The sequence below is a fragment of the Tursiops truncatus genome, chromosome 2 (assembly GCF_011762595.2).
Source record: "Tursiops truncatus isolate mTurTru1 chromosome 2, mTurTru1.mat.Y, whole genome shotgun sequence".
Classification (NCBI taxonomy): domain Eukaryota; kingdom Metazoa; phylum Chordata; class Mammalia; order Artiodactyla; family Delphinidae; genus Tursiops; species Tursiops truncatus.
In genome coordinates, this window is record NC_047035.1 from 4517500 (window position 1) to 4545017 (window position 27518).

The following is a 27518-nucleotide window of genomic DNA, read 5'->3' on the forward strand; positions in this document are numbered from 1 at the left end:
TGGTGCTCAGTTTTAGAGACAAACACAGGCACACAACACACACACAAGTGCACAAATCCTGTCCGGTACAGAGAAAGGAGACTGCACAGAGCCAGGGCGTCCCTGGGGTCGGAAGCGCCAGTACAAACAGCCCCCAACCCCGGCGGGGGGGCGGGGGGCGGGGGAAGGCAGGTCAGGAGGGGAGAGGACAAGTTCAACAACACACAGTGCAAACGCGCTTTCCGCCGAAATACAGAGAGTACATCGGAAAACAGTCGAGAAGACAGCAAGGCCTTGAAACCGGCTCTGGGGATGCCAGGGCGAGGGGGCCGGGATCCTGGGACCACTTCTGCAAACCCCGGGCTGAGAGGCACCTGCCCCGGGACCCCCTGACTCGAGAAGGGAAGGCAGCCCACCCCGTAGAAGACCGGGCTGGTGGGCTCCCGGGCACATTTCGGAAAGTTGCGGGAACACGATTTCTGGTGATCTGGCCCCTACTGGCCCCCTTCCCAAGCCACCTGCACAGGCCCTGGATGTGAGTGGCGCCCCTCCCAGGACAGCGCAGCGGGCGGGGCCCACACAGCCCCCAGGGTCTCCCGCTCCCTGACCCTCTGCTGCCCCCTGGCGGGAAAAGCCTCCCTCGCAGGTGACCCACGTCCAGTTCCCACAACCTTCGGCAGGGCCCGGGGCCTGAGCCCTTCCGACGGGACACTGCCAACACGCAGGACAGCATCTGCCCCACGATCCGTCCAAGCGGGGAGCTGATGCCATTCCGAGTTTACAGATGGGGAAACTGAGAATGAGAGCAATGAACTGAAACGGCCCCCACAGCCAGGGTGTGACAGTGGCGCTCCAAGGCAAGGGTCCTCCCGAGCCAGCTCCTCCCGCCAAGAAAGTGCAGGTGACAAGCACACAACATGCCAAGAGCCACGCCTCCCTGGTACCCACTCCCTTCGGCTGCGGGAACCCAGGGACCCCAAACTGGAAGAGTCCTCCCTTCCTCTCTGCCTACTATTTCTTCCTTCCTTTTTCCTTCTTTCCCTCCTTCCCTCCTTCCTTCTTCCTTCCTTCCTCCCTCACTTCCTTCCAGTCATTCATGCATTTCTTCCAGTCGCTCATTCGTTCATTCATTTAGATTTGACGCCTTTATTTACCGACTTCAACAGCACGACTTTCGATTAATCACAGCCCCTCGTCCATGAAGCTCTCCCTTCTCCTATTTATTCGTTTATACATTATTTTGATTCCTTATTCCTCTCTTTTGTATTTCTCCCTTTCTCTCACTCTTCCTTCCGTTCCTTCATTCTTACAAACTCAGGTGCACAGAAGGATGAATCGGGCTCCCGCGAGCGACATCCTCCTGTCCCTGGTCCAGGCAGCACCACCTCTCATTCATTCATTCATTCATTTATGCACTCATGCATTTGCCCTTCCTTTCTTTCTTATTTTGGGTATTCTTTTACTTACCAGTCTCCTGGGAAATAATTGTATTAGTCAAAACTGCATGTGCAAGATCACCATCGTTGGCCCACGTGTTGATTTGCCTTTGCTATCTTTCTTCCTCGCCCTTAGTCACGTTTTACACTTTGCTATTTATTCTTTTATTTATGGACCTCAATTGCATATATTTTATTACATAAAGATGATAAAAGGCTGGAAGATGCAGCCTTGTCTTTGGGTCGGGTATTTCCTCTATTTTTCATTTATTCTTGGAAAGGTGTGATGTATTTATCTATTTAAGGAGTACGTATGTAAACTAATTATAATCCCTGCTCAGACAACCTCTCTTTTAACTAACCATTTATCACCTTGGTTGTAGGTTTATCATCCTTCCTTTCTCCTTTTTTCACTTCTCTTTTTTTTCATCTCTCCATCCTCCCTTGCCCTAAAAAAGGGGATTGGATGAGCTCATCCATCATTGGGATTGATGACGACCTCATCCCTAATCCTAACACATCCTCCTCTCAGACACACCCACGTCTTCGTTAGCTTTTTATTAGTCCCTCCCCCACCCCGCCTTTCTCTTTCACTTAGTTTCACTTTGCCTTCCCTCACCTCTTTCTTTGACTCCCTGATGTGTTCTGTTATTTTTTTTTTTTTCTTGCATCTTTTCACTCTTAGGAACCTCAGGTGTCCGGAGTGAGATGAGTGACAATCCCATGGGCGACGCGCTCCTGGCCGTTCCAGGCATTTCCATTTCTAATTCAGTTGTTCATGGGTCCATTCATTCTTTCTGTCACTCTTTTATTTCAATATTTATTCTTTTATTTATGGACCTCAGGTGCACAGAATTGGATTAACCATCATCTGTGGTTCCCGGAGCCTTCTCAGCACCGGTCCATGTGGGGCTCGCTTTTGTTTGTTAATTCCTCATACTGGTGATTTGGTTGAGGATTTATTTAACTATCTCAAGAGCCCAGTTTTGAATCAGTCATAATTCCTGGCTCGCGGTGCCGTCTCGTTTTTTTGTTCTAACATGGCCCTCTCTCTCGTAGAATTATGTACGTATTGATTTATTCCTTCAATATGTTTTTATTGCTAATATCCATCCTGTCATAATTGTCTACGCCCCTCCTTCACCGCTCTCTTTTTTGCATTCTTTTATTCCCGTGAGCCTCGGGTGCAGACGTGAATTAATCAAAATCATTCTTCTCATTCATTTGTTCACACAGCCATCCCTCTACTTATTCTTTCTTTATGATGAACCTCAGCTCTTACTAATTATTGTATTTAATGACTAATATTTGTTTATTATATGTAAGTACTCATCCAGGAAGTGCCTCTTCTTCCACAGGTCTATTTTCTTTTCTTTTCTTTCATCTTTCTTTCTCCCAGTCCCTCCTATAACTTTTCAGACTTTTTCTCACATTCTCATGGAATGTGTGAATTTATTCCTTCAGGCATTTATTTATGTGATTGTTTTTATTATTTATCAACTTCGGGGCCGGAGATCTGAATTAATGTGGATGGTCTGTGCTAAGCCAGTCCCTTCTCACAGACTTCACTGTATGACTCACTAATTTATTACCTTCTTTACTCCTTTTTTAAATTGTTTTATTTTTTTCCTCCAATCTCAGTTGTTTTTTTCTACCAGTCTCTCAGCCTTTTTTTTTTTTACCGCCTTTCCTTCTCTTGGAGATCGGGCACCAGGGACTGGATGAATCCTAACACCCTGCAGGACCGGCCTCCTTGGTCACTGCAAATCTCTTTTCTCATTCACTCTTGCATTCATGCATTCATGCATCCATTCGGGTTTTCTTCCTTTTTGGTGAGTGTTTTTACACTTCTGGCTGGCAGGGGCACCTAATTGGGTACATGATCATCTACAAGCAGTGGGCCTTCCCCTCCCTGGCCTCACTGAGGTCCTCCCTTATGCATTTCAGCTTTGAACTGCCTCCTGGGTGGGTAGGTGGCGGCCCATCTCAGAAGCCCAGATGTGAATTCATCACTGTGCTTGGTTCAGGCCCCCCTCTCATTCTTACTCCTAGAGCTGCTCTCTCCTATATATGTATTTATCTATCTGTCTGTTAATATATTACCTTTCTCCTTTTTTCCTTTTTCATTTCTAATTTAATCTCTGATTTATCATTTCTCTCCCACTTTCACTGTTTCTCTCTTTCACTCTCTCACTCTTTCTTTCTTGCATTCTTTCATTCTTCAGCGCTCTGGTGCCATGAACTGATGAATCCTAACGTTACCTGCAAACGGCATCCCGGGGCCCTGCCTCTCCGCGTGTCATTCATTCATTCCTTCCTTCCTTCATTCATACCATTCTTCCTTCCTGCTGTGTTTTTTTTCTTATTAGGTATATACTCCTCTACTAATGGAGTGCCCAGATTTTGACCCATTGTGATCTACAGTCTGGGCTGGTCCTTTATTATCACTCCCAGCCTAACCCTCTTCCAAGAATATACCCATTTACCACCTCTTAACTCTTCCTTTCTCTCTTTTGTTGCAGCTTTCCAAATCTCCTCCTTTCTCGTCTGTCTTCTTTCATCCTCCTGGATCTTTGGTGCCCAGACGGTGGGGGGCATTAATTACAACCTTCCAACAGGCCCCTGAGGAGTGCCTGTGGCCATGGCCCCTCCCCGCCTCACTCTATCATGCCTTTGTTTCTCTAGATACTCATTCACTTCTTTATGGTGATACTTATTATGTTTTGATAGTACTGTGGCTTTTAGAATTGGACCGGCCATAACCCTTGATTCATGACAGTCTATTACTCGACTCCTAGCACTGCCTTCTTTTATATGCTTATTTATTCACCCACTAATGTATTCCTGGACTGAACACTTGTTACTTTTTCTTCCGTATTTCTCGATTTTTATTTAGATGTTTTATTTTGTTCTCTCTCTTTTTTCGTCCTTTCATGGAACAGACCTCAGGTCCCAGGACTGGATGACTCAAAGCCCCTCCTGCCACGCTCCCATCTGGGTCCATGTATGTCCACTACTTATTCATCCCATCCTTTCCTTTCTCCTTTTTTTTCTTTTTTTTTTTTTTTTTTTTGGCTTTCTTTCATTTCAGTGTTTATTTATTTATGTGTGCCCAGAGTTAGAAAAATTTGGTTAAAGTTAACTCTCATCTCTGGTCCCCCGGGTCCTTTTTCGGTTTTAACTATCTTTTGAACTCTTCCTCTGTTGTTTCTCTTTTTTTTCTATGGCTGGAGCACGTATCTGGACTAATCCTAATGCTTGGCTTCTAATAACCTGACATAGTCCTCCTTATATATTCTCTCACCCCCTAATTTTAAAAGTCATCTTCCTGCTTAGCTATTATTTTGCGTCTTTCCGTTTTTCTTCTTCCTTTCAATCATTTGTGCCCTTTCTCTTGCATCTTTTCACTTTGATGGGCCGCATAATCTCACCCTCACCACTGGTTTATGCATCTCGACTTCTTATTCATCCTTTCATCTAGGCTTTATTCTTTTATGGACAGACTTTAGGCGCTACATACTTGAATTGCACGTGTTCCCTTAGTCCACGATGACCTGACATCGGTTCCTGCGTGGCCCTATTTATATATTGATTCAATGCTTTATTGACTTATCTATCGAGCTCCTGTGCATCAAATTGGATCTCCTTCAGGGTACGCCTCTTTACCTATTTATTAGTTTCTTCACTCTTTCATGCCTTCATTCATTTACTCATCCATTCACTTATTTGGACCAGGTAACAGAGCCCAGCAAAATGACCTCCCAACCAGAACAATAGAACATTCACAGTATATTTGACCTTCCAGCTTCTTCCCACCAAGTGAACCACCAAGGTGAGCACAGCCCACAGTCCTTGACACGTATGCATGGCGGATGCAGGCACAGGCAGAGTACATGTTAGTGCAGCCAGAACACCCGCCGCCTCCCCGGGGGTCACATCCTACACAGATGAGGGTCAGAGTCCCCAGGCCCCCTTGGTGGGGCAGGTGCTTCCCCGTGGACCCCTGTGAATGGCCATCCCCGTGAGAAACCTGTTTCAAGACCCAAGAGTGCACAGAGACACACACGGTATACATGATCTCCCCGGTGGGAAACGACGGACATAGAGTTCATCTGAAAACAGACGGCTTTGTCTGTAGCCATATAAAAATATTTTGGCCTTTCAAGGCAAATACAAAAGGAACTACCCATTACCATTGCTGAGTGTCTCAGTCCCAAACAATAAAGAACTTGAAGAGGTTTAGCCGGAAACTTTGAAGACAGAAAATCTGTCCATTCCGTTTTCCAGACATTTCAAGGGGGGGAAGGTAAGTGAAGGTCATTGCAGCTCGAAGCCTGTTTGAGAGGCTGGTCTCTTGGCCCGCGTTTTCTCCTTGGCCCTTTGAAGGGCCCCCCAGCTAGGCCACTTCCATCCTAGTCTGCCCTGCGGCATAAGAGCCAAAGGGAGACTCAGCAATGAAAGGGCCATTCATTTAGAGGAGTGAAAGAGGAAACATTCTTTGGGGATCCGGCACTTGAAGCCGCCTATAGAATTCTTTTGCCACAGAGACGACACGAGGAGGCTGGGGGGGTCCTGCCTCCGAACACAAGCCCCCCAGGTCCACGCTCAACTGGGCTCACCGGGCACCCCTCCCCCCGTGAGTGGACCACGGACCAGCGCTCACCAGCCCCTCCCACGAGGCTGCTCTGGGTGGCAGCCGGCCCCCACTGGTGACCAACCACAGAGGTGCTCCCCACGGCCCAGCAACTTACGATTTTGGAGCTGGAGGGTACTGGGGTGGCGTGTCCACGGTCCTGTCCCACGGAGGATTCGAGACGGCTTCAGCTGGAATGAGAAAGCACTGGGTCACTGAAATAGAATCTCACCCAACGGAAGCAGGGACGCCCCAGCATCTAGCAAGCGTGGAATTGGTGAAGCCAAGCATTTCGCTTTCCACTGTACTGGCTCACTCTCTCACCCGCCAAGCTCCCCACCACAGCTTCCGGGGGTATTTGAAGCCGATGGGGCAGGTGTGGCGGTGTGGACACGGCTCTCAACCCAAGAGCCCTTGGGTTGGTTGGTGCCACCCATGATGCTAAGTGCCCTTTTATGGAACCCAAAGGCTCAGGGCCATTTCATGAGTGAGAGCTGAGCTGGACACACCCAAAGACTGGGTAGAAGGCTTCCCGGCAGGACATTCCACCATGAGGGAAGGGCACCCCGGGGCACAGCCAGGCCAGCGTTAGCATGTGCTCAGGCATGATGGGAGTGCGGTCAGCTGGGCGCCTGGCCCTGGATGAGACAAGGGAAGTGGCTGAGGACCACACCAGGGTTGTGGAGTCTTGAATGGGCAGTGTGTCCTAAAACCATGGGATGGAAGATGAAGGATGATGCTGCCTGGACAGACACCTTCACTTTAACAATTACATACAAATTTTCATCAGCACCATATAAAAGCCTGACCGGTTACATCAAGTCTTTGACTTCAAGTATTTGCCTTAAAGTTTTTTTAAAAAGCGTTAAATAATGATAGACACATGTCATTATATACCTGTCAAAACCCACAGACTGTAGGACACAAAGAGTGACCCCGAATGATATAAACCATGAACTTCAGTGAATAACTATGTTATCCAGGTCGGCTCCTCAGTGATACCAAATGTGCCACATTAATGCCAGATGTTAACATCAGGAGATGGGGGGCGGGGTATGGGACTTCTCTGTACTTGCCACTCACTTTTTCTGTAAATCTAAAACTGCTCAGAAGAAGAAAAAAAAAAGAGTCTGTTCATTTTTTAAAAATATTTTGAGGGACTTGATTTTGAACATTCATTCAGTAGGCTCTAGTGAAGGTGGGCAGGTGTGGCTGACAGATGGTCTGTGATGGCTGAGGTTTGAACAGTACTGTAAGGGGAGGGGCTAGAATGATAACAAAAGCTAGAGGAAAAGGTGAATGAAAAAGGAGCGCCCCATGGTCCTCCAAGGAACCCCGAGGAAGGAACAGACCCTCTCCAACCCCCCTGCCCTGACTTAAGCCACTTGGGTGCCCGCCCCGGCTGCCATTGCCCCCCTATTCCCAGTGGTTCACTCACTGGGGTGCCCAAGACCTGGCTGGGCACAGAGGGCTCACCTCTTGCTTCCAATCCCTGTAAGAATTCCTTCCCTGGCCCTGAGCTTCCCAAACACCGTTCTCCCCTAATTGGTTGCTTTTATAACCAAGAAACAGAAAGTCTTTTTAAAAAATCAGTGTTAAGCAAGCAGTCATCAGCCCATGGGTGACCGAGGGTAGACTGGTTTTCTAAGGGCTTTCTGGGTGCCCGTGTTGCGCTGGACACCCCCGGGAGAGTTTCCAGCCCTCCCCAGGAGCCTGTGAGCGCCTGGGGGGGCCAACGCAGCACGACCACAGCCACTGCCTCTTCCCGTGGGACAAAGAAACACGGGAAAGGGCTTTGGTGAGTCGTTCCAGTTTGGTTCTCTTTGGTGTCTTTTAATGGGACCCGGGAAATCAAAAGCAGCTCAGAGCATCTGGGTTTTTTCCTGCTTCTGCCCAGAGGCCCCAGGAACCCTCAGAGTTCCCGATTGTCCGTAATTAACTTTCGTGCAGACCCCAGGCTGCTCCTTGAAGACGCAGCCCCGGCAAAGTCGTGCCTTGGTTTCCGAGCTGCGTGTCCCAGCCCCGGGTCTGCCGTGATGCATAAGCACCGCGGTGCCAGGCTGCAATCGTAACAGATGGAGACACTGCAGAGATGAGTCAGTGTCTGGAACCAAAGGAGAACACAAGGCCTCCTTAGAGGGTCCAGAGGAACAATTGTCGCAAGCGACGGATCGAAGACCTCATAAACGCGTGTGCTGCTTACACGGAAAACGCCCTCTGCAGCTTGAGAGGATTAGACGATTCAAGCTCTGCCTCTCAAAATTCTTAAAGTTCCTCTTTTCTGGGGGCAAATGGGGCCTCATTGATCTGGCACGTCTTTGGTACAAATCATTTGTGGATGTTGAGAGCAGAGAAAGGTGGAAAAGGATGATTTTTAATAAAACGGTGATTCTCAGAAATAGAGCCTGTAGTTTATACAAACAGCCGTGAGCCTCGCCTCGGATCTCACGCTGCCTACCTGTTGAGTAACGAGCACCCTCTTACAACTTTCCCCAACAAATGCAAGCTCTTGGCGGAGTTAATTTCCTGTACCTTTGTGAAGGCCAGGGCCCTAGACATTATGGGCTCATTTACGAAAATGGGAGAGGTAATTGGGACAGCTTTTGAAATCATGTCCTCCTGGCTCTTGCTGGCCCCCATCAGCCCTCTAATTTCAGTTGGCCGGGCCATGGAGGATGTTTACATATGCCTCTTCCTGGAATTTCACTCTTTGCTTCAGGAGTGGCAATTAGAGAGAATTAAGTCCTATCTGGCGTATGTTTACCGTTAATGGATAGAGTGGCAGAGGAAGCCTTGGGAAAGGCAGTCTGCCATTCTAATTGAAGCGGGCAATTTTTCCATCCCTCATTTCAGCTTGCAGGTATTGTAGCAACCAAGGTCACAAAACAAAGGCTGCGGCCCACCGTGGTAGTCACCGGGCGCAGGCCTGACCGAGGGTTTTGTGAGCGCTTTATGACCACACTCTGAAGCACAAAGAGACAGCGAGAGATGTTTGCAAAACTGAGTCTGCGATGGGCAGCCGGGCGACTGATGGCTTTTCCAGAACTTGCCTCCCTGACGGCTTTTTCAGGAAGTTCTCAGCTGAGCAAAGCCGGAGCACCAAAAGGCCCAGGGCGAGCCACAGGGGATGGTGCGGCCAGGCCCGCCCTCCTGGGACTGCAGCCACGGGGCCAGGCTCATTACACGGCCCCGAAAGGTGTTCCAGGCCTGGCCGGCAGCCCACCTGTGTGGAAGAATGTCCCATAAATGCAATCCCTGCACCGCAGCACGCAGGCAGCCCCCTGGAGCCGCTTTGGAGTGTGAGTCCTATTAGATCTGTGTTCACAAAAGGCTGACCATGGAGACAGGCTGAGGACTGCTCCCCCACTGCCTGGCCATGGGCGGTGGGCTTCACATCCACAGCCTGCCACCCCGGCCCTCTCGGGTCTCTGGTTTCCTTGTCTCTAAAGTAGAGGCGGGTTGTGGGACTTCCTGGGCCTTCCAGTGGTTAAGACTCCGCCTTCCACTGCAGGGGGCCAGGGTTCAATCCCTGGTTGGGGAACTACAATCCCACATGACGCTCAGCGCGGCCAAAAAAAAATAAAAAATTAAAAAGTAATAAATAAAAAATTAAAAAGTAATAATAATAAAATAAAATAATAATAAAGTAATAATAATAAATAAATAATAATAAATAATAATAATAAAGTAAAAATAAAAAAGTAATAATAAAAATTAAAAAGTAATAATAAAAGTAATAATATTATTAAAAAGTAATAATAATAATATAATAATAATTAAAAGTAATGATAATAAAATATAATAATAATAAAATAAATAAACCACTGCCCTGGTGGCGCAGTGGTTGAGAGTCCGCCTGCCGATGCAGGGGACGCGGGTTCGTGCCCCGGTCCGGGAAGATCCCACATGCCGTGGAGCGGCTGGGCCCGTGAGCCATGGCCGCTGAGCCTGCGCGTCCGGAGCCTGTGCTCCGCAACGGGAGAGGCCACAGCAGTGAGAGGCCCGCGTACCGCAAAAAAAATAATAAAGTAGAGGGGGGTTGGAAGGCAAAGGAGCAGAGATCTCCAGCCTCTGATCCTAAAGACCTAGCAAACAAACCACCCACAGACGACCACGGAGCAACTGGAAGGAATCAGAGCTCCAAAGACCCTCCGGTGACCTCGAGCCTGCACCGTCCCATTTCACAGATGGGAAAACAGGCCCAGAGGGCTGGAGACAGGGGCCAAGGTCACACCCACAGTGTGAGCTGAACATAGGCTGGAACCAGGTCCCAGAGGGCCAATTCAGGGCCGCTGCCTGACTCTCAGGTGCCCGAAGCACCCGATTTGAACTCTCTCCTCCGACTGACAAGGCCTGAGTAGCAGGGATGTGCCCTGCTCTCAGCCGGGAGGCCAGTGGGGGCCCAATCTGGACACCTGGGGCTCTCCCTCCCCTCTTCTGGGGAAAGGGCCCTTGCCTTTCTAGCGCTGACACCCCATGCTTCTGCCTCATAGAATACAGAGAACTGGTAGGCTACTGCCTCATTTTACAGATGGGGAAACTGAGGCCCAGCAGCCAGCAGTAACAAAGATACTGGCCAAGACTGAGACCCGGGACCCCTTCCCCTCGTGGCAGGGACTTTGCCCCTGGTTCCTCCAGAGGGGCCTGAGCCCTCGGGGCAGTTTGGGGCAGTGGTGGTGCAAACTGTTTTCCCTCCAGCTCAGAGGATCCCCTTGCTGAGGGCTGCCCCCAACCCCACAGGCCCTGCTGACTCCCCCTCCCTTCTAACTGCAAACACCAGCCCCGTGATCTCCGAGCCCCCAAACCCCCAATTTTTCAACCCGGTAGGAATGCCTCTATCCCCACCCACAGGACAGCACTGAAAAAGGGCTGGGAAGGCAGAAGGACCGGCACAGCCGTGGTCCCGGATGGCCAGCACAGACGTGCAGTCAGTCTCTGGCCCCCTGACGGGCCTCCTGCCCCAACTTTCCACCCCTGAGTTCCGTCTCCTTGGCTGTCTCTGGGGCATCAGGTCTGGTTTGATCAGCTTCTTGTTTACGGGCACAGCTACCCCGATGCCTCCTCCTGAGAAACTCACAAAAAGAAAGCCCTAGAACGGGGGAGCACGGGCATGTCCAGGGTCCCGCCGACGGGGTTGCTGGTTAGACGTGCATCGTGTCGCCTCTCGCCTGCGCGCCTCGGAGCTCCCGACACACACACAAGGGCACACACACAAGGGCGAGGGGCCCTCAGCAGCGCCCCAGCTCCCCCCACCAAGAGGGAACACACACACACTCTGTTTCAGGGGAAGGTAATTGAGGTTTCCTTCTTTTCATGGGAAGAAAAGGTACCTTCTATTGAGAGAATGTATTCACAGAACCTGGGAAAACTCATCTGCACTCAGCCTCCCAATTACCCCCAGGTGGCTGTTCTCCATGGGGGGCTCCCCACATTCCTTTCTGCTGGGCCTTTGTTTCCATCTGCACCGCCCTGGGAGCTCCCAGGCTAAGTCTCCTCCTTAAGCCCCTGCCAAAGACCCCTATTCACTCCGCAAAGAGACGCCAGGCAAAAGGTGGTGGGCAGCCTTCCTCCCCCGCTACCCTGGCCCCCCGACTCCCAGGAAGGAGGACTTAAGAACTCTCCATCTGGATTTTTTTCTGAAGCCCAAAGAAATTGGAGAGCAATTAAGAGAGTCATGACTACACCCTCCACCACCCTCCTCCCCCATAATTAATTCCTCTCTCACACACCCTTCCCCCAAGTCAGGGCCAACCCCGGCCTCGGCTACCCGGCACCTGCTCCGCTCTGGACAGCCAAAGCCCTCACAATGAAGACTGGGATACGGGACCAAGTGTCTAAAATCTGGAAAGCACTAGGAATTCCAGGCCGTGCGGGAACCCCAAAGACGGGCCTCTCGGGCCCTTCTCTGTGCTCACCTGGGCACAGGATCCAAATGAACTAGGGGCCTCTCCCGCTGGCGTTGCAGGGTGTGGGGATGCCCGGTAGGCGATACCGTCGGAGGCCGGCCTCCTCCCAGTGGATTCCCGAGGGCACCCTGGTCCCCTCCTCTCCTGGCTCCAAAACACTGACTCACTCCATACCCAGGAGGGGGGGCTACCTCTGCAACACCCCCTCCTGCAGACCCCTCCCCCCGAAAGGGCCTGGCTTCTTGAAGACACACTCAGGCAGCTGGGACTTGGGGCTGCCCATTGGAACCGGGCACCAGAGTAAAAAGCCTCCCCTCCTTCCCTACCCAGACTGGCCTCTCCCTTTCAAAATGGGGACCCCACGCTTGAGATGGCCTCATTTGGAAAGATACAACTCTTTTCCAGAATTTTCCATCTGCTCAAACCAGGGATGGGAGATCAGGCTGGACTCAACCCCCTTAGCTCCTTGAGGACAGGGGACAGGGCTCAAAGACGCAGAAGGAAAAGGGAACCAGTTCTTGGGACTCATTTGCAGCTTGTTAAATGTCAGTCTTCTGAAAAGAAAGTGCTCCCAGTGCCCCAAAGCCTTCCTGGTTCAGCTGACAATGCCGGATTCGACATTGTCCACTGCCCTTTAACCCTTTGGGGCCTTAATTTGTCTCCCTCCACACCCCCTTCTGTGTAAAGCCACCTTCCTCTTTTCAAGGAAAAATTCATTAGCAAGCTCATTAAAGACGGGTGATTTTTTTTTTTCCTTTCTGGAAGTCAGATTGCTCATAAAAAAAACCACATTTAAGTTCCTTCATGTAAATGAATGAATAAGAAACACATGCATTCTGTTGCCCTTAAGTCTTGCCAGTTTTTGACATTATTTGGAGAAATGTACTTGGAAATACATTTGGGGTTTGAATCACAAGTCAGGAGGCTCTAGGTCAGGGGCCCTGCAGGTGGGAAATCGGAGGGTGAGAGAGGGGGCATTTCTTTCTTTCCGAGAGCGCAGAGGCCGGGCTACGCTCTCGGCCCCCTTCCTCATCCACCTGGGGGGAAGCAGGTGGGACCCGAGGGCCAGCTTTCGGGCAAGACCACCCATCTCTTCCCTGATACCTGCGCCCACGTGGAAGCATTCAGCTAGAGGTGGCCCCGGGGACCAGCTCAGCACAAAGACAAGTGGCCAGAGAACCCCTCGTGCCAAGAGGACAGGGTCCTCTGCCTGTCTGGCCAGCGAGGGCATCATTCCACCCCTTACTGCTCGGGGACGGGCCAATGCATCACAACAGAATTTTCCTGAAAATGATCATTTCTTTCAACACTTGATAATGGCCTTGCTGCAATTCTTGGGCTGATCGGCTGCGAAGCTGATAGATGATGTTATGTTTCAACTTCTTTAATGGAGAACTTGACCTATTTTTCTCTGTTTTCTGCGTAATAACACACAAAACCCAGAATATGTGTATACCTGAGACTGAGCATTCACAAGTGTCTCTAAAGTACAACACACCCCAAACGCAGGCCACCCCAAATGCTGAGGATGAGGGGCGGGGGGCTGGCAAAGTCTGGGGCCGGCTGGGGGCCTGCCTCCACCTTGACTCTGCCCCTCGGCCCAGCCCACCTTGAGGGGGTCCCGAGACATCCCCGAGGGAGTCCAGGAGCCGTGGGCATTTAGCTCCATCCAGTGAGCTACACGGATCTTTCTGGTAAGCTCTGGATATGCCACCCCAGAGCCCACATCCTGCCCTTTGAAAAGCTCCCCTCCCAGGCCTCTCTTCCACGTCACTGTGTTTGCAGATGGCAAAGGCCAGCTGCGGAGTAAATGTCACGGGGCAGAGTCTGCCCAGTGCCCCTTCCCTGGAGTTAGACCTGGGCACACCCTCTCCACCTCTCTGCAGCCTGATGGGCTCTCCGGGGAGTGAAAACAAGCAGACAAAGGCATCGCCCCCGGGTCTGGATACCTCTACCCCCCTTTACCTGCACTGCCAGGTGTTATTAAAAAATACCATCCCTACCCCATTTCCAATTCAGGGGAGAAGGGCAGGGCTACATAAGAGCTGTCTCCAAAATCTGGTTGACGAAAGAGTCTTATGGAAGCTTTGCTGGAAACCGGAGACCCTCAGGGAGTGCAGGGGGTCCAGCCGCTCTGCCCACTGGGCAGCAGGTCACACACAGACGGGCGCACCCCGAGGCAGGGCCCCCGGCTCTGACGTGAGCCCCGTCCATCACCTTCCCTGTCACAGAGACAGACGCCGTGTATGAGCATCAAGGTGGTTTTGGGGGGCTGTTGGCATCGGGACCAGGACGGTGCTGGGCCCACTGGAGCCTCCATGAGCATCTGGGGAGTTGAGTCAACTTCGCCCCCGTCATCCAGGCCTTTCCCATCTCCCCCCTGCACCACCCCGGCCGTCTAAGCGCCCCAGTAGCTACGCCGAATGTCTCAGTTGTGGGGCACAGAGGCAGCCACAGTCCACTGGGGCTGCTGGCTCTGAAAACACCCCCAGGCCCCTCCATGAGCCCTGTCATGGGCTCAGTCGCCCAGACCGTAGAAAGCAAGACGTCCTCTGCAGAGCCCCCTCTCTCCCTGTCCGCCTTGCTTAGCTGCCACACAAGCCATGGCACCGCATGGGACCTCCTAGGGCACCCGCTAGACCTTCCAGTCCTAAGGCAAAGCTGGTCCTGGGCACCTGGGCCTCCCGGGGCTCCATGAACGCATCTTGAATAAGTGAACCCCAGATAAACAAATGAGGAGTCCCTGAGTGAGTCGTGGGGCTGTAATCCCCTGCTTTCTTCTGCTCTACCATTACTGATTTTATTTAAACAAACAAAACGTTCCCATCTCATTGCAATTTCAGGGGTGAGGAGAAGAGGCCAAGAGAAGAACTCACTCAAAAAACCACTATTTGATTAAAAGACATTATCAAGGCCTCATGTGTGAGAAACCAGCTTTCTCACAGCGACTGACGTTCCCGTGGCTTGTGGGGAGAAATGTTTCTCCAGCTCCACAGCAAACAAGCATTCCTGTTTCCACATCTCCAAAGCAGCCCACTGGCCGGCATTAGGAGGGCAAATGCACCACTATTCATTTCATTAACATGCTCAGTAAAGCTTTGTGAGGACCTACTATGTGCCCGGCCCGAGCTGGTTCTCAGGGGCCCAGACCTGAGGGGGACGCTCCCCACTTACCATGCTGGCCCACAGGGGCCTCAGCTCTAGGCAGCTTCCAGAACCCCAGCCCCATGTCTGGTGTAGAAGAGGACTTGCCCTTGGAAGTGACCCCTCCCAGGTTGAATGTGTACATGCTTGAACTGAGAGACGCGAGCTGAACCTAATGAAATCGTCGTGTCCCAGAACAGCAAGAAACTCACCCCAAACCAGGAGGGCGTCGCGGGGCGCCAGGTGGGCGTGAGATGCCAGGTGACCGTCCTGAAGGAGCGCTGGTCCAGGGCAACTCTCCTGCCTCTTCCATCCAGTTCTTCAGCCGACTGTCGCCGCCAGGGTGTCGAGGACGGGCTGACCTTGGGGAGGGGCAGAAAGTTAGAACGCCGGCAAGGCGAGACCCCAGAAAAACCACACACGCCCCTAGAAAACACACGGAGCCCAGTCTCACCTGCAGCCTGGTTTTCGGTGGAGGGAGGTGGCTCGTAGGGATGGCAATGACAGGAGAAGGTGCAAGAAGAGAAGCGCAAGAACAGAAGCGACAGGCCAGGTGGCAGCCCCCAGACCGGCCACGAGGCCGGGGGCAAGGCAGAGCCTGGGACTCGTGGGTACAGGACGGCCGTACAGGCAGGCCCGGTAGGACATGATGACAAGCAGTCTGGGGGGAAGGGAGCAGGACAGAGGTCTGGCCGCAGCCCACAGGCACTCAGAGCCTGGGAGGCCAGGCCCATGGGAGGAGGCCTCTGAGGATGGTAGGGGAGGGGTGCCACGAGCACTGGAGACCAACCGGAAACTTGGGCGACCCTGAGGGGGAGGGCCTCCTTGCCCTGGGGGAGAGGCAGGCGAAAGGCAAGCAGGTGGGAGGTGGGCGGGGCAGCAGGCAGGGCCAGGTAACCACAGGTGTGGGCTCAGCGAGGAAAACCAACCTGTTAGGCAGAGGGCTGGATGGGTGAGACCCAGAGGGTCCCAAGCCCAGTGACTGGGGCACAGAGAAGGGGAAATGGGTCAGGTGGGGCAAGCGGAGCCCCAGGTGGGCAGTCAACCCAGCAAGGGGCGGGGGGAGCCAGGGGAGGAGCCGCCAAGGGGAGCAGAGCAGGTGGGCAGCTAGGCAGAGGCAGAGCCTGCAGTGCTCCCTGGAGGGTCCCGGCCAGGGGCCCTTGACGTTGGACACGCCCCAGCCCACAAGTGGGGGGCAAAGGAGCTGGACTTAGCCCCAGGGGGAGGAAGGCATCATGGAGGGAGGGGTCCAGCTCACGGACCCCAACTCAAGAGGGAGACCTGTGTGGCCAGAGCCCAAGGGGACATACACCACAGCTGCCCGTACGCCGCCACCTCAGTCCTGAACTTCAGGTACGGGGGTCCAGCTCAGCCACGAGCACTCAGCTAGGGGATGGGGTGGGAGGCCGAGAGGGCCGGAGGGGCTGGCTGGGACCTGCGGCGAGCCCTAGAGAAGGGCAGGTTCCAGGCCCGCCCCCGCCCCCCAGCCGGCCAAACCAGGCCCACCCCTCACACCCCACCCCACCTGCCTTGCCTGCAGAGCCCCGTGCCCGGGAGCCACGAGGCCACCCTGGGCAGAAGCAACCCCCTGGCCCGCCACCCCCCGGGGACGCAGAGGCCATCAAGGGATGCGCTAGGGTGGCAGGTGCCCAGCCCGGGGCCGGACCGTGGGCTTGCTCAGTAAGGATCAACTGTTGGATGACGGGATGGACGCATGAGTGAACGAAGGGGTGAGACTGGTGAGGCCCCCACTCAAATGGGGCTGGGGGTGGGGCAATGCCCACTCCTCTCAGTAAAAGGACATCCACCCTCCACCCTTTTGACCTAAAGCTTCTTGCATCCTCAGCAACTCCCGCCTAGCAGCTCACGTATGGCAGTCAAGTTCCTTCATTGACTCACCTGTCCAAACATACATCCCACATACTCTTACTGAACCCCACTTTGTGCCAGGCTGGTGCTGGGACACCCAAAGGAGGAGTGGCTGGCCTAGGACACCCCCCAGAGGACCAGATGAGGAAATGGTGACGAAGTAGAGAAGAAAAGGTAGATGGAGAATAGAAAGGGGCAATAAAAGCAGAAAAAAACAGAAAATCCGAAGAATTGGGGTCGAGGGGATCTCCTGAGCCTCTGGAATTGACTTAATGGTGGAGGCTGAGACCAGCGGGCCCTGGGAGACACGGGGCAGGACCTCTGGGCTGGAAGCGTGGGGCACAGGGGTCCCGTGTGCATAGGCAGCTGGGAGCAGCATCCGTCCAGGCACAGAAGGGGGACCACGGAGACAAGGATGCAGGTTAAAACAGGCATACACTCGAGAGCAAGTAGCACAGACCCCTCTGCTGGTGGCCCCAGAGGTTGAATTCAACTGCCTTCCACCCCCTCCCCAGGTTCTCAAGTGCTGGAATATTAATGACTTGGGGACATATATTTTAATTAGTATGTATGTGAGGGTGAAAAGGGTCCTATGGGTTATTTGTTTTTTCCTATTTAAAATAAATCCTCTTTTAGAAACACCAGGAACTGCTCTATTATTTTACTCTCCAAAAAGTGCACGGAGGAGTGTAGGTGGGATCCCCATTCTCAGAGGTGCTCGCCCTCATCCAGTCCCCAAGTCCAGGCAACATCCGGGTCACCGCCACCAAAAGGAGTGGAGTTGCCCCAACCGGCCACCTGGGCCTCCTTCAACATTTTCATTTAGGGGGCTGGACGAGGGTTGGTTTTGTTAACTTGGAAAGAGCATCAAATTCTGGTCCATGAATGCCAGGGAACCTTTAGCCAACAAGTAAGTTAAGGAAGTTTTCAACTAAAAGTGTTCTTGCACCCAACACCTCACTTTCCCCTTAGTTGCTTTTTTTTCCCCCCATTTGGCTGAAGGTCTGGGTAGAGCCTGAGGTTTAATTGGAGTGATCTCATCTCGACTGATCTGTCTTGGGGTGAGAAACATCCAAAACTCAGGATTCCTAAGGGCAAGTTTCCAACTCAGGCACACTTGCTCTAAAAACATTACTGGGAGACTTCCCTGGTGGTCCAGTGGTTAAGATTCCGCACTTCCAATGCAGGGGGCGCGGGTTGGATCCCCGGTTGGGGAGCTAGGATGTCACATGCCGCAGGGTGCAGCCAAAAAAAAAGGTAATAACAATTAAAAATAAAGACATTCATGGGCTCCTGGGAGTCCAAGAATCAGGACAGAAAGGGAGAATTTGGGTGGGGGTGGGTGGCATGCAGGACATATGGGAGGGGCACATTTAGGGGGTAAAAGGAGTGACTACAGGTTCTGGATCTGAGTGGTCCTGACAGATCGCTGGTCCTTCATCCTATGTGGGGGCCAAATGTGAGCCCCAACCATGCCCTTCCCTTGGTGGGGGGACTGGGGTACCAATACCCATCCATTTCCTGACCTGGAAGGAGCATCCCATGGGCACTGACCCTGCGATAATTCTACAGGGCCTATGCCTACGCCTTGGCTTTTCTAGCATTTGAGGACGTTAAAGGCTCAACACCAATGAGTCCTGAAACAAGTCTGATGTGAGGCAGAGTTGGAAACGTGCACCCCCATCTCTCTGCTTTTGGAAAAACGGATCCCAGAGGCCTGAAACGCCCTGGCCCATTGCTGTTCTGCATGTAGGGTCGAACAAAGGAACTTTCCGCAAAGCAGCCCTATCTGCGGCCCAAAGCTGCCTGCAACTTTCCACCCCGCTCGATGGATCGCGAGCTGGGACAGAGGCAGAGACTTCAATGGGAAGCAAAACGAATCCTGGGCTCCAGCACCGAAATTAGAAGCGTGGCTTCAGACCCACGAAGCCCGTGCCCTGCGGCCGCGGCCCTGAGGCACTTATTATGATAATCAGTGTGTTTTTCCTTCCCAGACAAAGAAGCCTCCTTATGAGGCGAATACTGGGATCCAGCAGCTACCTCATTAACGTCTGCAGCCTCTTCCTTGACAAGGCCCAAGATTAGCCCTGTGTTCATTAACGGAAAAGGGCGGAAAGTGGAATAAAACTGAAAAACACAGCTGGGGGGAGGGGAAGGGCTCTTTCTGTCGGCCATTCATTCATTGAAAGACTCCGTGTAGCTCCGGGATTTAATCACCAGCCGAGGGGGCGTTTAACCAGGATGGAAGAGGTAAAGAGGTTAAACCTGATAGAAGGAGTTAAAAACCCAAAATGGGGCAATTTGATTTGAAAGCTTCCTGGGATTTGTCACTGGGATAATGAATTTTAAACCTTTTTCCTGTTTACTTTCTTTTTGCCTAACCCAAGAAGAAACTCCTTCCTCTGGATGTGGTTTTTTTGTTTGTTTGTTTTGGTGGGGTTTCATATTTTCTAAGTCTCCCTTTCCTACTTTTTTGTCTTTGGTACCCTTTTCTAGTCTTTGCTTCTTTCTCTCCCACTGCCCCCTCCCCCCACTTCTTTCTTCTCTCTTTGGTCCTCCCTGTGGGAACTTAACCTACAAGAAAATCTGATGATGACCCCAATTGTATTTTCTCATGAACGCTTTAGTGAATTTATTTCAAGTCCCTCAAAGAGTGGGACTTAAAATCTTACCTGCAAGACTGCCCACCTGACCTGCCAGGTAAAGACACCCTATACTGCAACTGAGAAAAAGGTGGCTTGGGAAAACTGACCTACCCCAAGGCCTCAGCTCTAGGTGGTTTAGACACCAACCCAGGGTGAGATGCTAAGAGGCAGGTTCCAGAAGGTGAGAGGTCTGGATACCCCAGTTCTTAGCAGAAACTAAGGAGGAGGAAAGCCAGGAGCAGGTGACTGTGAGGTCTACAGGGGCGTGTCTGTCCATAGAAGTGACTGGAGCTAGAAAATGTGAAACACCGGGTACGTGTCTGTGTGGCATGTGCCCATGAGCGTGTCCAGGGTTAACCTCCAGAAAAGTCATTACCTTAGTGACAGCCGATCAGCGGAGTAGAAGAGGTCAGGAAGCAGTGGGTTGGAGAGGAAACTGGAGGTGAGGAAGGAAGACAGCAAGTGTAGACAGGCCTTTCGAGAAGCTTGGCTGCGAAAGGAAAGAGAGAGTGGCTAGAAAGCAGGGCAGGAGGGGCCCGGAGGATCAGAGCTGCCGACCGAGCAAAGTTAGGAATTCGGAGGGAATCGCTGCTGGCCGGAAGGCCAGGTCTGAGACAGGAGAGGCCAGGGCAGGGGACGCCTCTCCCTTGACCATGTCAGATGCCTCAGACACCCCAATCTGAAGGCCGCTTGACGGCCTCTTCCCCTAGGAGGCTCAGGCCAGCCCCGGGTCTGGACAGGGAGTTGTGAGGTTCAAATGAATTGATGGTTGCAAAAAGGTCTTTGCCAACTGCAAAGGGAGACATAAATGCTCCCTGTAATTACTCACTAGGCGCAATTTTACAGCCCACTCAAATCTCACCGGGGCCTGGGTTTTCACTGACCATAAATTATGCGTCCTTTGCATTAAGGATGTAAAACCCAGTGGTGAAAGCTCCTGCCAGCCTCTGGAAGACAAAAGGTCCCTCCTAATAGCCTGGATTAACTCACAGCAGATCTCCGCCCACTTCATTTGTCACCTTCCAAGTCATCCTTCCACCTTCATTTGCCACATAATCCAATCAGCCCCTTTCAGAAGCCCGGGAGCTATTGTCTACACCAAGCCGGGTTTCTCTAAAGCAGCCCAAGTTGTTTTTGTCTCGTCCGGACAAAACTGGTTGGCTTAAAAGGGGACGAGAGAAAGTGCCGGTCGAACGAGGACCCCAATTAGCTTCCAAGAGGCCGTTTTCATCATCTTTGTATCACATACCAGGCCTGGCGTGCGGGGCATATTGTAGGCGGTCCAGAAAATGTTTGTTGAATTAATTCTGTTTTTATTTCTTCTGGAATTTATTTATTGAGCGCAAGCACAGCACCTAGTGGGTGCTAGCTGTTATTAACTGAGGGGAGACAGGGCTGGGCATGCGATAATCAGGGACAGCTTCCTGGTGTTACCTATCTCGCAATTTACAAAGCACTTTCATAGTGGTTACATCATTTGGCCTTCAAAAGCGCCCTGTGGGGTAGATAAACGCGGGTGTTTTTTTTGTGTTGCTTTTTTTTTTTTCCCCTAATCCCCATTTAGGCCATGAAAAGAACTGAGACTTGGAGAAGTTAAGCAACGTATTTAAGGTCACACCATTATTGAGAGGTGAGGCCAGCACATGGTACCAGCGTTGAGGCCACCCAAGACCCCCAAGACCACCCTGGGCAGCTGGGATTTCAAACAGGCTGCCCCATTGTCAAACATTTGATTGGAAATCAAAGGGCTCTTAGTAGAACTCTGGGGCAGGGGGTAAGGGGCGGCCACAAATGGCACCCAGGGTCCAACTCTGACCCCTTCTCTTGCCAGCAGCGACGCTCCTCCAGCCTCAGCGACCTCACTGTAAATGTGACTCAGTCCCGTCCCCTAGGGAGGGGCACTCTGTTCACATACGTCTTCTCGCTCTCCAGCTTTTAGAATTACTCAAGTCGATGCCAAATTCATCCTCACCTGTAAACGAGGCAGCCTCATTCACGTGGACATCGGACATAGAAATAACAGAGGCACAGAACATCGAAAGTGCTCTGGAAATGACCACGTGCGCCATGCATGTCCTTACTCAAGTCAGCCCAGCCCCCATCTGGGTGCAGCCCCTACCTGGTGCAGGGAGAGCCCCGTGGACTAGGGCTGTCCGGAGCGCTGCGGGAGAATAAATAAGAGGTGTAAGACAGGTGAGAGGGGTAGGGACGGACTGGCCAACCAAACTGTTTCAACAAACATCTGTTGACCGCCTCCTCTATGCCTGGCCCTACCCAAGGCTGCTTGGATTCATTCAATACTCACAACACCCTGGGAGGTTGCTCTTCTCAACCCCGTTCCCCAGAAAGGACAGGGTGATCTCAGAGGTGGTGGGGATGCCCTTGGCAGTTCAGTAGCACGGCGTTGGGACACATGCTCATTCCAGAAGCCCACCCTGGGCCTTGGAATCGCCAGTGAGATGCTGGTCAAGCCCTTGGCCCAGGTCCCCCTCCTGAGAAGTTCCCACAGGGACTCTTCCATTCAGAACATCACGGGGGTAACAACGGGGTGGACTGAGAAAGACTGACACCTCCCTGGGGTTGGAAACCCTCCAGGTCGCTGACATGTTAACACAAGCAGAGACACACAGAAAAGCAGTCATAGCATCAAGGCAGAAGCATAGCAAAGGTCCGGCATTAATGACCAATGCCCCCTCACTAGGGCATTGGTTTAAGCCGTTAGCCAAGAGGGACAGCTGGTCAGTTCTGGTCCTCTTCATCCTTCGTTGTCCTGGTCCCGGGGGTCACTGCCAGTGGCTGCTTTGTATGCTGGTGGCATCCAGGAATCCGTGCTCCTAGCATCCTCTGCAATAGATCAAAGGTTAGAGGACCCACTTACAAGCCCAAGTCTCAGTATTAATTAAACTTTAAATGAATTAATTACAACTAAAACTAATTCGTTAACATTTTAAATTGCCTTTTAACTGCTAATGGGTCTGGGGGTGGTGCAAGGAGGGTGGCAGGGGTGAGGGATTCTGCCCACCATGTTGTGTGTAAATTGCCACAAGGAGGGGTTGAAGTACCATGAGGTGGAGGTGAGCAGCAAGCACCTTGGCATCAGCTTGGCATCCAGAGGTGGTCCTTGAAGACAGGAAGGCAAGCGGATGATGTCATCCTTGAACAGAGACCCTATGGCAGGGAGGGGGTGGGATTAGAAACCATCTTGATGACCTCTAATGGCCAGCACAGGAACAGCAGAGGGAGGGAGGGGGCAGTCAGAGGGAGAGGCAGGGGGTAGTGAGAAAGAGGAGGAAGGAGGGGGGGAAGAGGGAGAGGTGGAAGGGGTGAGGAGGGAGGAAGGAATGGGAGAGAGGGAGAGGACGGGAAAGGAGGGAGGACGAAAATGGGAGGGGAGGTGGGGGAAGAGGAGAAAAGGGAGGGGGAGGAGGAAGAGAAGAGCAAAGGGGAGGAGGGAGAGAAATGGGAGGGGGTAAGGAAAATTTGATTGACAGGGCACAAGTGTTCGCTGTGTGCGCATGCGCGACCTGAAGCCCGGTTTAGCGGGCCGAGAACCATTTTCAGACACAGACCGCTAGGGGGCGCGCGGCCAGCACCCACAGCCCAAGAGCACAGACACCTGCGGCGTGCGCGCGGGAGACAACTTCTGCGCCGCCACCCGCGCCTGGCCCGCAGCTGCCAGGGGCATATATGGCATAAGATGGGGGGTCCAACAGGTCTCAGGCTAGGAAGGGGGGACAGGGGCCACCCCAGCTCATCGCGCAGGGCCGCTGTGTCCCCTAAACGCCACGCCTGCCATCACCAGCCAGAATCCACCTGTGGACGTCAGGCAGCACGCCCCCATACACGTCCTGGGGTCCCTCTGCGCCCCCCAACTGTCATCTTGCACCAGAGAGATACGAGGATTTCAAGGAGACAGTCGCCATAAGGGTCTTTTCAGAACAAGATTCCACTTTTAATAGGTAAAAACACAGAAATCTTGGCTCCAACCTCCAGAAAATGCAATTAAACATAAATTAATTAAAATTATAAAGCCCCAGTTCTCAATACACTATTTTCACTCACTTATGGTCTCTGGACGCATGCTACAAAATATGGTACCACTAGAAAATAATATAAAGGCGACCAAAACCGCCTAAAATTATCCAGACCACCATCGAGCCCCCCACCCCAAATCTCACCTCCCTTCCACGTCACAGTAAGACTTTCAAGACCCCCGCACGATGGCGCCTGATGAACCATCTTAGAGCCTCTACATCCTACTCAAATGAGCCACACATCTTCCCAAGACCCTCAAAACCAAAACCGACCGAAAACAAACTAATCTGCGTCCACGCTCTTCCACGACACCCTAGGTCATGCAACCAGTGCCGATCCCGGCATCTCTGCCCAGCGCGAAACCTGCAACTGCTCCCCAGTGAACCCGGGGGTCTTAAAACATTTCCCCCTTAGGTAAATGAATTCAGAATTCTCCAGTAAATCCCGCGCCCGACCCCCTCCAGCAGGAGAACAAAGGCCACCTCCCCTCCCCACCCCGCCCCCCAAAATTCCGCAGTGCCACCAGCGCCCTCTGGCGGCCAGCAAGAAAACCTTCCAGAAACCTGCCACGTAGCAACTCTCTCACGCTCCCCTCCCCAAGCCCGCCGGCCCACAGTGGGGAGGGGGCGACGTGGGGGGGGGGGGGGAGCTTGACAGGGACAAAGGAAATGGCAAAAGGCGACTTTATCAAAAGTCAAAAGCCCACAACATCTCAGAGTCTTCCAGCGACCACCACGCAACACTGAAAAGACCCCCGACACCCAATTCTCAGCTCCCAGTGCCCAGACCCCCCAACACGCCCCCTTTTCTGTATTTCTCTCTTCCCTCTTAATTAGCCTCTCCCAGACCCAAGGACACAGCCTTATTTCCACCCCAGCCCACCCCCTGCTTCTATTCTGCCTTCGCCCCCTATTACTTGACCCTCCCCCCAGCCGCCCTTCTCTACCAAACTCATCCTAGGGGGGTTTCTGGTAGGTTTGCACTTGAGCGCCACATCTCCACTATTTAAATAAACAGATGATACCAGGTAGCAATTTTACTGTCTAAATTTTGACTGGAGTAGGCTTTGCACTAACCTGTGCACTTGGATTCAGAATCCCTAGCGGGTAAGTACCTCTACTCCTCACGCCTACGGCCACCAAGAACCGGGCCAAAAACTAGCGGGAAAATATTGCCCAGGAGACTCTTGTTTTTGGGTGCTCTCCCCCCTAAATCTACGGCATGCAGAATACATTTGCCGCCATATCTCCCACCACTCGTGATTCTAAAGGTGGCTTCAAACACAGAAAATCTGGGTTTTGGACCCCAGGGACTGAGGCACACTGGCCTCTGACAGGGCTTTGGTTAGATTCCTCCCACGCGTCCTCATTGAAGCTCCTACCACCCGGCCTTCCCTCAAGGGCTGCACTGGAAAGTGGCCCTGTGATTTTCCCCCCCAGGAAAATGTGCCTCGAGATTTTCCTTCCTGACAGAATTTCATTGCCGATGCTCGGGGACAAGGCGAAGTGGCCGCCTTCAGGAGAAGGTCCCGGCATCTCTCTTGCGGCATGTCCAGGAGGACGGAGCCCAGCCCAGAAGGGGGTGTCGTCTTCCTTTTGCACATCCTTTCGGGCAAAGGATGGCCAACCACTCACCAAGTAGGGAGGTTCTCGCGCGGGCGCCCCGGCTCTCCCGAGGAGCTGCGGCCAAGGCCAGCGGGCCAGGGCGCGCTCCATCCCAGCTCTCCGCCGTCTGCGCTAGGGGCTGGCTGGGTGGGGTTTATATCGAGGCGCAGAAGGGGTGGTCTCTGACGTCAGCGCATTCTGCTGCAATGCGCTCATTTCTCCAAAAGCGATTGGCCGGAAAAATGAGCCCCCCAGATTCTATGACAAATTGCTCTAGCCGCACCCAGATTGCAGCAAAGAAGGGAGGAAAAAATTCTGCCGCAGTGCCCCTCGCCGCCATGACCAACACCCTGAGCTCGCTGGTGCTTTTTCCTACATGAGCCCCGCGCGCCAGGCGGGCAGATTTCTGTGCACAATTTGCTGGGAGAACTGGACAAGGGGTGGTTATCCTCAGGCGGGCCGAGGGTAAAGCTGGGGCACCGCAGGCAGCAGATCACACACCTGGCTATTCCGGAACCTCCATCAGAGGATGCGGCTTAGGAGAAGAAAACGATGCTGTCTGCTTCTTGTCCTGGGAAATAAAATGCCCCGGGCAAGATGAGCGGTACCCAAATGTAAGTCAGCGTCTGTCACCCCCCTCTTAGCCCACTCGTCCATTTCCGACTGGGAGACTCGATATCGCATCTCCGAGTCAGAAAAACTGGCTTTTGAGTCCCCAGCTCTGCCGCTTACAACCTGCGTGCCCTGAACCCTGCAATGCCCCCTCCTCTGCCAGGGGGTCCGTTTCCTCCACGTTAACAAGGGGGTACCCCCTAACCAGGGTTGTAATAATCTAGACACGAGCCGTGTTCCTATAGGGAAAGTACTTTTGGAGGACGACTGTGTCCCACAAGGAGATGCACAGAGTACCCCCGAAATGTGAGATGACGTCCGCACACATACACTTTGAAAAGCCCCCCACACACACCGCCCCCGGGGGAAACAGGCAGCGACACATGTTGCGGCAGAACATAGCTGCACGGCCTCGTGCTCCGGGACCTGGCACATGAGATTTAATCCTTAACAGGTGGCGCCTTCGGCAGCTCTGCCGGGCACTGAGTGGCAAAGCGGGCAGAACCGTCAATCAAATGTCCTCTCGCAAAGGTCAAAATGCTGTTGAAAGGGACTAAGGATCTATCTTAGGGCGACAGGTGGGTGGCAGCCGGGAGGGCAAGGATGAAGCGCCTGGTGACAGAAGAGGGGTGAGGATGAGTGATGTGTCCCAAAGGGGAAAGGCGAAGGGGCCCCGCGGGGGTATCAAGTTAGAACAGCTCCCCCGCACTTCTGAGGGGCTTCAAAGCAGCGGCTTCAGAGCGACCCCCCCCCCCCCATGCCCGGCGATCCTGTAGGTAACTATAGCCCAGTCGGGAGATTCCAGGGCTGAAAAGAAGGGACAGGGCTATTTGTAAGCCCACGGCTAGCGACAGGGAGGTGAAAATGGGCCACCAGGTTGCACGAGACACCGAGCCTGGGTGGGAGGGCTCATTTATAGATGCGCAGGCGGGCTATTGGGGAGATGAAGATAAAGTGGCCTTTGGAGGCCATGGCGGGGAGCTACCTTAAAGTGTCAGATAACGTAAAGGGGGGAGAGAACCCCATTTACAGCCTGCGGAGCACGCACGGCGCCCCAGAGACGAGAGCCGCAGCAGCGGGACTCGCGAAACAGAAAGGCCCGCACGAACCGCGGACGTCAAGAAAGCTTCAAAAAATCATGGCTCCGAGCATCCTAGTCAACAGGAGAGCGTTTATTAGCCACGGTATTAATAGCTAGGAAACAGCCGGAGCCAGCGGGGACCAATCAGCGGCCAGGAGCCCCTGTCGTCAAGCCGGCGCGGCCAATCAGACACCCGCAGGCCCGGTTGCTAGCCTCTCGGGGGCAGAGGCGAGGGGTGCGCATTGTCATGGGGGCGCCAGCTCACCCTCCGCGCGTGGGAGGCCTGCGTGAGAGCCGAGGCGGCCACCGGAGAGGCTCGGTAGTCACGCACTTGGGGTCCCCGGAGGCTGTCCTAGCGACAGGGCCTCCTGGCGTCATCTCTGCCGCCCCAAAAGGACATGAGTGATGCTCTGGGAGGAGCCCCCGGCTGTTTGGGGTGCCTCTGAGAGGCCCTGGAAGGAGAAACTCCAGATGGCCAACGTGCATCTCTGCCCTCAAGGCCTGGCCCCCGGGAGGAGAGGTGGGCCTCCCAGCGCAAAGGCCGCCTCTCTGCTTTTTTTTTTCCGGACTCCCT

General features: G+C 53.0%; 1 long non-coding RNA gene across 4 annotated transcripts in view; it reads right to left on the reverse strand.

The window, feature by feature from the left end:
• Nucleotides 1-25376, reverse strand: part of LOC141277922 (uncharacterized) — a 34127-nt gene extending 8751 nt beyond the window's left edge. The window contains exons 1-6 of one of the 4 annotated variants that reach the window (XR_012329831.1): nucleotides 25282-25376; nucleotides 22675-22780; nucleotides 21732-22456; nucleotides 19989-20102; nucleotides 15311-15460; nucleotides 6167-6239 (exon numbers count right to left, since the gene is read on the reverse strand). This is a non-coding gene — a long non-coding RNA (uncharacterized lncRNA). Of the gene's footprint in view, nucleotides 1-6166; nucleotides 6240-15310; nucleotides 15461-15552; nucleotides 16579-19988; nucleotides 22457-22674; nucleotides 22781-25281 lie in introns of those variants that run through there. The other 3 variants (XR_012329832.1, XR_012329830.1, XR_012329829.1) reach the window with 3 other exon arrangements.
• Between the last annotated feature and the right edge of the window lie 2142 nt (nucleotides 25377-27518).